Source organism: Dermacentor albipictus, chromosome 1 (assembly GCF_038994185.2).
Source record: "Dermacentor albipictus isolate Rhodes 1998 colony chromosome 1, USDA_Dalb.pri_finalv2, whole genome shotgun sequence".
Lineage (NCBI taxonomy): Eukaryota > Metazoa > Arthropoda > Arachnida > Ixodida > Ixodidae > Dermacentor > Dermacentor albipictus.
In genome coordinates this window covers 182810293-182823811 of record NC_091821.1, presented here as the reverse complement: position 1 = coordinate 182823811, position 13519 = coordinate 182810293, and the positions used below count along the sequence as shown (strand labels likewise).

Below are 13519 nucleotides of genomic sequence, written 5' to 3'. Positions count from 1 at the left end.
GCCGCACCTATTACCGGACTCTGGAAAGTCCACAACTGGTATTCCTGTAGAAACTTTATCCGCCCCTTTGGTGGATGCAGCCAGTGCTGCTCCATCATCAACGAAGACGGGCCGGCAGACTGCAGTGCCGTAAGGCCCAAAGTTGAACTGAACTCCATGGCCCGAGACGCGTGTCTTGGCACCTGGCTCTCGATCATCCAGCGCCTCGGAGAAGGCTATGGAGATCGACCCAAAACCCAGCATCATTGACGCCAAAAGATCTGTGCTCCCTGGAGTTCTCCAAGAAGGAGAAACTTCTTGTAACGGGGCTGAAAAAGGGTCAGGTAACCTGAAAAGTTACCACCCTTGATTAGAGCAGTGATCTTTTCATTGCATGTCACCTATCACTTTATATCTCGCATACACATAAGTTTTAATTGCTTTGCAATGGCTTTCATCATCTATTGGAATTGCAGAGGCCTGGTCCATAGTGTAGGTGACAGAGACATCATAAATAAATTTTTGTCAGTGGCCTTCTGTCATCAAGAAACAGACCTAGGGCCCAAGAACAGTCAAATTCTTAAAGGTTTTACCGTTGTCCAAAGGGACCGCGAAAACTCCAGCCGTGTCACGACGAGCGGCCATAGTCGTTCAGGGTGCCACTCCTACCCGAAATGTTCAGTTGAATACCTTTTTCGAGGCTGTCACCATCACCGTTCTGTCACATAAAACGACCACCATTTGTTCAGTATACATCCCACCCTATACTCATTTTATTGCAGGACATCTGGAAAATCTAATGCAGCAGTTGCCGGAGCCTTTTGTTTTAGCAGGAAATTTTAATGCCCATTGTACCCACTGGGGCAGCGATAGAACAGACTAAAGAGGGCAAGTCATTGAAGACTTTATTTTGTCAACCAACATATTGTCATGAGCTCTCATAACAAAGGGCAGAAGGAGCACGAATTGCAAAAATATGGAGGGTGGAGAAAGAGGACGATGTTCGGTGGGCTACCTTTGGACCGTTCCCGGAAAAACGCCAACCGTTCCCTTTGATCTGCCTTGCATATTTAAGTAAACTGTTCGTGCGTAACATTTGGTGGAGCTGTGCGGGGTAACTCCCACTGCTGACAACGGAGCCATCAGTACAAGACCTTCGTAGAAGCCGCTCCCTTGCCAGACTTGTGCCCTCGGCCACCATCGTGCCTCCCAGTACTGCATCGGCAGGACCAGCACCGATTCAGCACTACTGAAAGCCACCTACATTCTCCAATAAGGCAGGGGAAGATGTTGATGAGTGGCTCACCCTTTATGAGCAGGTAAGCCAGTACAATCACTGGAACACTGCCTCCCAACTGAGGAACATTTTCTTTTTGGCCGACATGGCGATGGTTTGGTATGACAGGCATGCGGACGCGCTAACTACCTGGGCCTGTTTCGTTGAGGAGATAAGAAGTGTTTTGACGATTCAGATGCTAGGAAGAAACGAGTGCATTAGCTCGGAGGGCTCAAGTCTCTGGAGAGACATGGACCACATTCATCGAGGAAATTCTAAAACTGTGCAAGACCATAAACCCTTGAATGTCAGAAGAAGATAAGATGGGACACCATTTAAATGGAATTGCAGAAGACGTATATAACTTCCTCATTGGAAAAGACAACTTGGAAACCGTATCAGATGTGATACAGCACTGCAATGCCTTCAAAACACATAAGACTCGTCGACTTACACCGAAATTTGGACAGCTAGCTAATGTGACGACTGTGGCCAGTGTGGATACGAGTTCTCCAACAGACTTATCCTGCACCATTCGTCAGATTGTCTGTGAGGAGCTCCTTCCACGCGAAGAACAAGCACGTTGTGTGGCGCCACATTACAGCTCCTCTGCTTTCTGAGATGCTGTTTGTACAACCCCCTCAACTCCTTGGCAGCACTCGATAAACGCTACAGATTTTTGCAGCTATAGAGATGGCCCGCAGCCTTGATCAATGCCCACATTCTCGATGACCAGCCCTGCCTATGACTTACAAGGCGAGAATATTCATTACTCTCCACGCATGGCCGCGGAAGAACATTGTCATCAGTACTCCGAAGTTCGCCCTATGCCAGTGTGCTACAGCTGTGGCGCACCAGGTTACATAGCCAGATACTGTAGCCAACGTCGACCATCAAGCTATGGGCAATTGATGCCATCTACGTGGCACAGTGGTCGCGGCTTAGACACAGTGGCCAGGGAACTCCGCTGCAGGAGACCACTTCCGAGAAGACAGGCCACGTAATTCTACCCTAGGAAGCTACTTGGCAGAAGGAAGAACCTGCAACCGTTTGCCTGCTTCCGATCACACTCTCTTACCACCACCAGCTTTCCAAGTGTACCGATCACCATCTCTCCGGTGGCACATCGCGGCATCATCTCCACGGCGCTGCTTCATGTCGCCCCCACTGGAAAACTAGCCAGCACGGCCGTTAATGACGTCGCTGGAAAACCTTTGCTGCCGACTGATATACCTCCAACTATTTTTATGCTCAAGAATAGGGTTTGTGTGATTATTAAGGGCTCTCCACCATGGCTTTAGTTGACGCAGGCGCAACGGTTTCCATCATGAGTCTGCTGTTTAAAATTCCTCTGGGACGCAAGGTCATGCTTCGTTGGGACCAGGGCACTAGTTTTCATGGAGTGAGCAGTGACTGGTTATACCCAGTTGGCGTTTGCAATGTGGATGTGTCCTTTAGTGGCCGAGTTTTGAACACTGAGTTTACTGTTCTTGAGTAAACTGTACTGTACACTGAGTAAACGGTTCGCGCGTAACAATGTCTTTTACACTCAGGTTCACCAACATATCTTTCACCAAGCTCACGCAAATTTAGTTGTCTCGATTTAGCCTTCTGCTCATCATATCTGTTTTTAGTGATTTTAAGTGGGCACTCTTTGACACTTCATATAAAAGTGATCATTTACCGGCAATCATCAAACTATCGTCCACATTTCCTACCATAAACTCTAAACCACGTCACTGGATGTTACAGCATATGGACTGTCCTGTATTTATGGAGAACACAAAACTCGAAAATGTCCTTTCACCAGAACTCAACATAGATGAAATGAGTGAAAAACTCATGGCAGTCATAAAAGCAGCAGCAGCAAAGGCAATACCCTAATCTTAGAACATTGTGTGAAAAAAGCTAAACCCCTGGTGGACAATGGTGTGTACACAAGCAAAGAAACAGCAAAATAAGGCTTGGGGTATCCTGAGAAGGCACCGTACTAATAGTAAACTATAAACTTCAAACAGGCTAAAGCGAAATCGCGATATGTCTGGAGGCATGCGGAAAAATCATCTTGGCAAGAATATGTGTCCTCAATGAATAGTTCAGTCACATCCAAAAAGTCGTGGGATCAGCTCAGGAAGTTCAGAGGAGACTGTTCATCGTATACAGTACCTTCACTCACAGCTCCAGGCAATCGGACAACACTACAAGAACAAGCTGATATACTAGGGGAACACTTTGATAATGTTTCTAGCTCAGCGAACTACTCTGATGCATTCCAAAAGTACAATTAGTCTGTAGTGAAACAGCGATTGCCCATTGCAAGGACATCAAATGAACCCTACAATGCTCCCCTAACACTTCAAGAATTAAACAGGGTACTTTCTGTGGCAAAGAAATAGCAGTTGGCCATGACCGCATTCATTATTCAATGTTTGTCACCTTTCACTTGTGTCTGTAAAAGCTCTGCTAGACTTCAGCAAAATATGGAATACAGGCATAATACCAAAATCGTGGAAAACCGCAGTCATTCTACCTTTCCTGAAAGCCGGAAAGCCGCCTACATCTCCCAGCAGCTACCGGCCCACTGCTCTCACAAGCTGTTTATCAAAATCCTATGAAAGCATCTAAATACAAAACTGACATTCACTCTTCAAACACAAAGTATACTAGACATTCACCAATACGGTTATAAGAACTGCTTGACAACTGATCACATTGTCCAACTAGAACATGAAAAGGCGCACAACACAGCTTGCTGATTTGGCATATTAATAGGTCTGGCAGATCTAGGGATCCATGGAAAGATGCTAAAATGTCTAGCTGACTTTATGTGTGATCGAACATTTTAAGTCCATCTGGGAACAGCATTTTCACGCATATTTGTCCAGGAAAATGGTGTGCCACAGGGATGTATACTAAGCACAACTCTGTTTGGGGTGAAAATGAACTCCGTAAATAGAATAATTCCATCTTCTCTCATGCATTCATTGTACATTGATGATCTACAAATTGCGTGCTGAGGATTGAACATAGTAACCTGCGAAAGACAAGTTCAAATTCTATTAAATAAACTCGTACAATGAGTAGCCAAAAACGGCTTTTGGTGCTCCACTGAAAAAACCGCCGCTGTGGTCTTTTCCCCAAAAAAGGGACTTAGTATATCCAGACCTTGTCCTGAAGATGCACCAATGTGCCCTACCATTTATAAAAGAACACAAGTTTATAGGCGTTATGTTTAATAACAAGCTAAGCTCTCTAGCACACTTAAACAGTTTGAAAATTAAAGCGAACAATGTACTGAACGAAATACTGGGGCTCTGACCGGAAATGCCTTCTGCATATACGAGGGTCGTTCAAGTCAGTCCGGGACCTTTTTAAAAACAAATAGAACAAATTTCAAAGTGTGGAAAGTGGATTTATTTTTCCACATAACCTTCAGGTACAATTATACACTTATCCCAGCGTTTAACAAATGCCTGAAATGCTTCGGCATAAAAAGATTTTCGATTACGATGGAACCATTGTATGACACCATTCGTCACTTCAACATCAGTGTTGAAATGTTTGCCTCCAAGGAATTCCTTCAGAGGCCCAAACAGGTGGAAATCACTTGGTGCTAAGTCAGGACTATAGAAGTGGGGGGGTAATATCTGCCAGCTAAGTTCCTGGATTGTTTGGAATGTGTGTTGAGCGGTATGCGGTCGTGCATTGTCTTGCAAAAAGACCACACCCTTTGTGATCAAACCCAGACATTTCTTCCGTAAACGCTTGTGCACATCATGCAGAACATGGCAGTAATACTCACTGTTGATAGTGACACCATGAGGTAAAACATCAACGTAAATGACTCCCTGTTTATCCCAAAATACACTTCCTATCACTTTACCAGTAGACGCAGCTGTCCGAAATTTTTTGGGAGGTGGTGATTCCGTATGCTTCCACTGCATCGATGCTCTTTTGGATTCTGGGGTGAAATGGTGAACCCACCTTTCGTCGCATGTCATAATGTCACATGTCATGTCATAGAAAATCCTGGGCTTCCCTTTCATAGCGTTCCTTCAGTTCTCTACAGACTTCAACTCTTCTCTGTCTGTCAAAAGCAGACAGCTGCTTTGGGACCCAGCGTGCACTCATTTTTCGGAACAACAAATGATCTTGAATTATTGTGTTCACTGTTCCTAACGACAGATTACACACCCTTGCAATTTCACGACAGGTTATGCGATGATTGTCCACAATCAGCTGCTCTACACGCAGAATGTTCTCAGGAATGACTATTGTAGGCTGTGATCCACCCCGATCGCCATCGTCAGTAATAGAGATACCGCCATCTTTGAAACGCTTACACCATTCAAATGTCTTACTGCAACTGAGTGTCACATCACCGTACTGAGCCTGAAGTATTCTGCAAATTTCAGCAGGTTTTATGCCCTCGTTCACTAAAAACTTCATCACAGCACGCTGTTCCATGTAGACGTTCACACTGTTGTCCGCCATCTTGAATAACAGTCTATCCAGAAGCATGGGAAATGAGCGCCGTCTACCAGTAACAGGGCACAGGTGCCAGTTTCTACTGCATACAAAACCTCCAGCCTAGGCATCCATTTAAAAAGGGAAAGAAAAAAAGTCCCAGATTGAGTTGAATGGCCCTCGTATGTATACCGATCTTTGGTACGCAGCCAAATAGACTATGGCTGTGGGGTCCATGAGTGAGCCATACAGTCTTACCTAAGGCAACTAGATCCAGTACATAATCTAGGGTTATGCTTAGCAAATGGTTCCTACAGAACTTCCTCTGTTTATAGTTTATATGCAGAAACTAAGAAGCCATCCCTGGAACAAAGAAGAATACAACTTAGGCTTACTTTTGTTCTTGGAGTTCGATCATCACCAGGACACATATGCCATGACTTTGTCACATACTATAACACACGAATACACTACGCTAATAAACCACATGCCATCAAACCTCTCTTACTTAGGTACGAAGAAAAGTGTCGTGAGTGCGATATCCCGAAAGAGGCACTTCATGTTGCAGGTAAGCCACCCAGATTAGCCCCCTGGTGAGACCTTACGCGATCTTTAGACTTTTCACTGACACACCTTAAGAAGCAGGATACCCCACAGGAGCACACAATGCAAGAGTTCTGCACAGTACAAGAAACATACAGCACTTAACAAGTTTTACACACATGGTTTAAAGACACACGATTATGTGGGAAGCAGTGTCATATCGGCACTGTGGGAACAGACTGTTAGACTCCTGCTGTTCATTTCTGTTTTCACAGCCGAATGTTATGCTCTGTGAATGGCAGTGCAAGAAGTTCTAACTGGAAAACTCAAAAGATCAGACGTTTTCACAGACTCGCTGAGTGCTCTTAAAAGCCTAAATTTAAAATCCAAGCAATAACCTCTAATCTGTGAAATTCTACACACACTCTCACGCATAAATCAAAACCACCCAATTCGTTTCTGCTGGGTCCCAAGTCACGTTGAGATCCCGGGAAATGAAAAATTAGATATATGTGCTGCTAATGCGAAACACAAAACTGTATCCAAAATAAAGGTACCCATCAGGGATGGGCTTCAAGCTATTTGCACAGCACTGAATAACAAATGGCAGTGTCAGTGGAACATGATTGATAATAGTAACAAATTGGACCTCGTCAAACCGTTGCTAGATGAATGGAAAACCTGCTATCACCAAGAACGCTTCACTGAAGTAATATTAGCCAGACTCCGAATAGGGCACACACACCTCACACAATTATCTACTCACAAAGGAAGCACAGCTGATATGTGATAAATGTCATGAACCACTTACAGTACTACACATTCTAATTACATGCTCACATATAAAATGACAAAGACAAAAGCACTTCCACGATCTATACGTATTGCACGCACCACTACACCCCACTCACATTTTAGGAGACGATTCACTTGTTCCTTTTACAGATGTAGTGAATTTTTTTAGATGAAGTAGACTTTCTAAACATACGTTAAATGATGCCCGTTTTACTCTTTCTACGGTTGACTTTCTAGCACCCTGTGTCCGGCGCAGCAAAGCCTAAACTGCTTTTGCGCCAATAAACCCAATTCAGCTATCTAACTTCAAAGATTTCCCTCCACTTTCGCCATCGTAAGTTGGTGGGAAGGTTATCTGCATGATTATTGGTTCTTGTCTATTTTGTTTTAGTATGTATAGTTGAGTTCTCTCTTCACTAGTGTCCCCCTATTTTCCTTACACCTATTTTATTGGAACTTTCCTCTCCCCAATCTATTTTCTTACCCTGTATCTTTCAACATAGTACTTTAGAAGAGTTAACTGCTGGGCTAGTTGGTGATCTTGCATACTGAGAATATTTTGCACCAAAAAACACAACACACACAAGAAAGACGACAACACCACGGGCGCTTGTGGTGTTGTCGTCTTTCTTGTGTGTGTTGTGTTTTTTGGCGCAAAATATTCTCAGTATTCAACATAGTAGTTCTGCGGAAACCCGCAAGGTGGAGAGAAGTAATGAATAAAGGGAAAATTATTATTATTATTAAATTATTATTAAATTATTAGGGAAAATAAAGGGAAAGTCCCGGACCAGGACGAATTTTTCTTCAACTATGAGGCTTTTCTTTCGAAGAACCCGTATGGGTTTCCTTTGTAGCAATTGCTACGAATGGGTGGATGTCTGATTATCCCTTTATTCATTACTTCTCTCCACCTTGCGGGTTTCCGCAAAACTACTACGTCAAAACTCTTGCCTTTGCTTCGTGTTGTCGACAAATTCGACTTTGCCCTGCCTTCTGCTAGCCGCCTGGTTAGCTCAGATGGTAGAGCGGCTGCCCCGGAAAGGCGGTGGTCCCGGGTTCGAGTCCAGGACCAGGACGAATTTTTCTTCAACTATGAGGCTTTTCTTTCGGGGAACCCGTATGGGTTTCCTTTGTAGCAATTGCTATGGACGGGTGGATGTCTGATTTTCCCTGTATCTTTCCCATGGCTGCTGTGCAGTTCAGGTGTCCACTGGGAAGTGAGACAGTTATGATGCCTGTGGCCTTTCTTTTCCTTCCTGCTTTTTGTCCTTCTTAATACAATGAACTACTACTACTAAGTGCACTGGGTTGCAAGCTGCAACCCGTCTTATGGTGTTACTGTTCCTGGAAGAAAGCACAGCCAACAGGATGCACTTTCTTTCCTTTTGGTTTTGTCACATGATGTGCTACTTGACAAGTTCACTTGTCGCTTTCTTCAAAGCACACTGTCAAGAGTAAGGCGTGCGGGCTTCTTTTTTTTTTTTGAGCTGGTTTTGCACCATTCATTTGTTTTTATACTATGGAGACACGATTGCAACCGTGTGATCTACGCCCCATGCTTGTCTGTTTGCAATGCCCAAACCTGGTGAGAGGCTCTTTAAAGTTTTACTGCAGTTGGTTGAACCAAAGTTGGAAGCAATTTCAGTTGGTTACAGGCAGCTACTGGCAAAAACATAGCAGGATTGTACTTTCTCTTATGGCTGTGGAGGCATACTTTGTTCATATTCATGATGGCATGCTTTCACAACTCAGTGTACTATTTATTTGCTGCATTCAGAAAGAGTTGCATATACTCTTGAACTTGAATGCATGCATGCAGTAGGCACATGCATGTCAGTTTGTTCAGAGTTTGGCATTTGGTGCATGAACCTGTCTGTGGTGTAAGGTGCAATGGCAGTGAGTAGTATGTTGATGCATATGTCGGCCAGAAGACAGTTAAGTGCTTTTTTGTGTCTACATGTCATTATGCGATAGTATGCGGCATACTCCAACATACACCATATTTTATTGAGCACCTCAAGTTCAGCACACCTGCAACCTGCAGCTCCTGGGTTGCCACTCATTAAAAAGGGCACACAGAATAACATCGTCAAGCACCAACTGCAGTATCCCGCACCACATTTGCCTTTTAGCCTTAAGGCCATGCTCATGCCATACAGATATACAAATCAATGGGAAATCTGTGGGCTGGAGGAAGTTTTATAAGAGGAAAAAAAATTGTCATCCAACCGAAAGTTGCGTAAACCTACAAAGGAAACCTATATGGCTTTCTCATAAAGAAAGCCTCAAAGCTGAAGTAAAATTCATCCTGGGCCAGGGGTGAAACCCAGGACCAATGCATACTGTCTCCAGTGCAGTCACTCTACCATCTCAGTTAAGCAGTTGGCAAGAAGACAACAGCACAAGGCCAAATGAATTGACAACTCAAAGCACAGGAACATTGAATAAGCAAATGAGTTCTGCAAAATTCTGCAGCAGGAAGTTTCATAAAACGAAAAAAAAATTGTCATCCACACGAATCCAGCAAAGGAAACCTCATCATCATCAGCCTATTCTATGTCCACTGCCATACGAAGGCCTCTCCCTGCGATCCAGTTACCCCTGTCCTTCGCCAACCGATTCCAACTAGCGCCCGCAAATTTCCTGATTTCATTGCCCCACCTAGTCTTCTGCCATCCTCGACTGCGCTTCCCTTCTCTTGATACCCATTCTGTAACCATAATGTTCCAACGGTTATCTAACCTGCGCATTACATGACCTGCCCAGCTCCATTTCTTTCTCTTGATGTCAATTAGAATACCGGCTATACCCGTTTGCTCTCTGATCCAAACCGCTCTCTTTCTGTCCCGTTAACGTTATGCTTAGCATTCTTCGTTCCATTGCTTTGCACGGTCCATAAGTTGTTCTCAAGCTTCTTTTTCAGTCTACAAGTCTCTGCCCCATATACCAGCACCGGTAAAATGCACTGATTGTACACCTTGCTTTTTGATAATAATGGTAAGCTTGCAGTCAGGAGCTGACAATGTCTGCCATATGTGCTGCACCTGTACCAGGACAAATTTTTCTTCAACTGCAAATTTTTTGTTCTGAGAAACCCATATGAGTTTCCTTTGTGCCAAAGAAGCAGCTGTGTCAAAATGTACCGTAAAATCCAGAGGTGCTCCATCCCTGAAAGATAACCCACCCCTCACTTAGCTCTCAACTTAAACAACTGAAAGTTACACACCTGAAAGTTACCCACCACAGTGAAAATGAGCCCACCTCATATTTTACTGGGATTTTCTCTCGATTTTAGGTGGGCTTCCTCTTGGGATTTTACGGTACTCATATTTCATGGAAAAGAAAAAGGCATAACCGAACATAAAAAAAAAGGTACACAGCCAATGGTCGCTTTTTCCAAATTTTCAGAAGAAGTGAAACTTGTTTAAAGTAGCATCTCACCTTAGCAGTAAACATAGCACCCTTTTTTGTCAGGTTTACCTCTTTCAGTTCCTTCTTCTTTTTTTTTCATTGTAAACCGTATATACAGTTGAACCTCGCAATAACGAAATTACCTGCCATGGTTGCTCAGTGGCTATGGTGATAGGCTGCTGAGCACGAGGTTGCGGGATCGAATCCCGATCACGGCGGTCGCATTTCAATGGAGGCAAAATGCGAAAACACCCGTGTACTTAGATTTAGGTGCATGTTAAAGAACTCCAGGGGGTCAAAATTTCCGGAGTCCTGCACTGCAACGTGCCGCATAATCAGAAAGTGGTTTTGGCACGTAAAACCCCTTAAAAAAAATTAAAAGAAATAAGGAAATTGGTGGGGACGCGAGAAAATTTGCTTTCGCGACAATTTTGTTGAGAAATGAGACAGCACAGATAGGTAATGCATCGCAGAACAAAACTTTAAGTCAAAATTCTGTTTGCCTACTATGGCAAGCTTTGCTTGAGGATACAGAGCTGCATTGCTGACTGTACAATGTGTGCGACATGCTTCGATCAACAGTGGCAGCACTGCCATGGAACAATATTCTCGGTCAATTGCTTTTGGAGATACAGTCACTTTTGCCAGATTTTGCGCAACTTGGCACAGAGCAACAGCACTTCACGCATGCAGCAGCATTTATTCAGCACACGCTGTCGCTCGTAGGCGCGTCCGGTGCCGTGCAAGAAAGTGATTGTATCTCGTATACCCGAAGGCAATCAATCGAGATTGCCGCCCCTTCGCGCAAATCTATGTCCGGTGCCGAATCTGCATGCGATGCCTGTTGGGTGGCACCGAAACCAGCGTTCTGGAAGCAAGGGATGCATACTCCTGGATGATTGCTCAGCCATGGCTCGATGAGTGGCACTCCATACTGTGACCACCATCTAAAGCACCACAAACAATTCCACGTCAGTGGGACGGGGATTTCCTTGTTTTTGCTACATTTTTCTCCGAGAGGCACGCATTACACACTGCACTAGGTGTGCAAAAACTGTTGTCACATGTCGGTAGCAACATGCGTGCCGCTTCAAATGGGTGATCAGCAAACAAGATGGTGGCCATGACGTGTTTTTGGCACACACGATCGCTTCTGGCGCTTGGTTGTTTTTGTTAATAAAAATGGCGGCGCCCGTGCAAATGTAATGTAGTGGTGTTTTGCGCAATTTTAGTGCAAGGCAATTACAATTGAGCACATTTTGGAGCCTGCTGGCCTTGAAGGAGTAAGTAATATTGCGGGGTTATGTTCTGGCAAATTTCGTTGATGCAGGATTGTAGTACAGTGACAGTCCGTTGTCAAGAGGTACGAAATACATTGAATCCTTTGGGCGTTCGCTGGGGATATGAAAATATTTCGTTGTCAGGAGAATTTTGTTGTCGCGGGATTTTGTTATCGCGGGGTTTGACTGTATTGTGTATGATATTATTGTACATAATTGTATGTCTTATCGTACTGTTTCCTTGTCAGTGACGTATACAGTTTTTACAAACACTATGCTCACAATATATTTTTCTGTCCTGCTACAGCTAATGCCTGGAAGTTTAGGGCTTGTCAAGTTGCCTTTTAGTAACTTTGTGCCCCTCATTTACCCCACAATCCTATGCTTGTTTGTGGAAATAATCCATTCTCTTTATCATCATTATCGTCATCATTATTAGGTAATTAGTTTTTACATCTATTTAGTGGGCAATATTTGTGATTGGAACATGCTGAAATGTTCCGTAGTGGTTTCCAATATTCTACTCAATAGGTGCAACATTATTTGGAGGTATCATTTAAAGGTGTTTTAATGGAAGCAGTCAATTATAATTGCTACGTGAAGAAAATAACTTTGCAAGCCTCAAGAAAATATCCTTTGCTTTACATGACACATATTACTAACTTCCGACACTCGCCTGTCTACCATCCTAACTTACCATCTACATTCCAGCTATTGCAAGCTTTTCTCACATGTGGCTCTTTTTGTAAATATAAATGGGTCCTGAACCACCCGTTAGGTTTGGTGAAAAAACACAGTCCTTGGATAGCATACACTGCTGTGAACATCTCAGGCAAATTTTGCAGTCGTGCACAGTGCGTGGAGCTTGCAAGCGGAGCATGTAATCACATTTTTCTTAAATGCTCTCTTTTTAACGGAAGCCTGCTCTTCACTCTTTTCTGGACGCATCATTTAATAATATAGTAGATTCCCATATCCAGCTGCTGTTTTCCAATAGCTGACATTACTCAAGAAGGGTGTTTGGATCAGGGCACTTCTTCCTACTGTTGCTGTGTATATTTATTGATGCAGCTTAATAAACAGGCTGAAGTAAGCAAAAATCTGCTTTCGAATTTCAATAATAATTACTTACTTTGGGAAAAAGTCAACTATCATCTGCTCGTACTTGGCCGTGGCCGTCTGTGTGGGAATTAAACTTTAGCCACCCTGCTTATTGCTGTCATAGCCGTCGGGCTTTGGTAATTTCGACTAGTTTTGAACGGTCAACTAACCTCGAGACACGCAAAACTTTAGGTGAGATGATACTCATGCTTGCCAGTGTGCGCTCACTCCTTGCCGCTCCTGGTTAGACGCTTTGGCAGACTTCACTTCGTATTGAGTTATTGATAGTATTTAAAAATGTGTAAGTTGGATGTGGGCACTATTCAATCGGCTAAGCTGGTGCAGGACAAAGCCTGTCCACGCCACATAGCGCAGCCAACCTAGAGCATATGAGTGCAAGCGTGCACTCAAGCCCCGTTCATGCACAAAGCAAGCACTGCACATATGTACCACAGTTGCACCTAGCTAAGGTCTGCTACATAGCGTAGATACCGTGGCCACTGCGGGGTGCTGCAACAAGTTCACTGGCCGAGTACACTGCAGCTTGCTGAGGACAGCCATGTTTGGCTACATTTGGCGCGTCGTAGGTGCCAAAATCCGAGGTAGTGGCATCTATGTGAACATCCAAAATCATATTGGAACTGTGTGCCATGGTGACAGTCAT

General features: G+C 43.9%; 1 protein-coding gene across 1 annotated transcript in view; it reads left to right on the top strand.

The window, feature by feature from the left end:
• Positions 1 to 13519, top strand: part of IntS8 (integrator complex subunit 8) — a 115786-nt gene that overhangs the window by 46480 nt on the left and 55787 nt on the right. The gene's annotated exons all lie outside the window — the stretch shown is intronic.